Source organism: Jaculus jaculus, chromosome 23 (assembly GCF_020740685.1).
Source record: "Jaculus jaculus isolate mJacJac1 chromosome 23, mJacJac1.mat.Y.cur, whole genome shotgun sequence".
In the NCBI taxonomy this organism is placed as follows: domain Eukaryota; kingdom Metazoa; phylum Chordata; class Mammalia; order Rodentia; family Dipodidae; genus Jaculus; species Jaculus jaculus.
Window position 1 is genome coordinate 3,760,792 of NC_059124.1, and position 708 is coordinate 3,761,499.

Here is a 708-nt window from a genome sequence, read left to right on the forward strand (position 1 = left end):
AACTACAAATGTGCTAAGTAACAAGAAACAGATTTTCAACTGTGTCACTTTCTCAGTGTCAGCCATTTCCTTTTACATTCTGGACAAGGACCTTCCATGGTCTGCACAATCTGATCATTCCTCAAGTTTCCCAGTGGATTCCAGACACTGTGATAACCATAGTGCATATGGAAAATGGTTACTGTAAGGCCTGCGTTTCTTCCAGAGAGTAATATTCTTTCATCTTTTAAACATACCCTCACCGTGTCTCTGAACAGTCTTTGAGCACTCACCTGCAACCTTTCAGTAGGCTCAAAGACATTTGCTCTAGGAATCCACCTATAGCAAGTTTCAAATAAAAATCTGAAGAATAGCTCAGATACATTTCCTATTATCAAGACTGATAGGAGCAAAATACCCAGTACATTGTCAGTGTCTTTTACTAAATGATTTGATTTACTAATTTGAGAGAGATGTGAGAAAATGATTATTCTCACTACTGCAAATGAACTCCAGAGGCATATGCCACTTTGGGAACCTGGATTTCAGTGGGTGCAGTGAATGGAACCTGTGCTGAAAGCTGTGCAAGGAAGCTGATAAATATCATTAGAGAACAAATAAGACTTTTACACAATGGCAAGTATTTTATCATTTTCTAATGTTTAGTGGCTATAGTAGTACAAAGGTTTTTTACAGGACATACACTACATTAATACATATGACTTAACT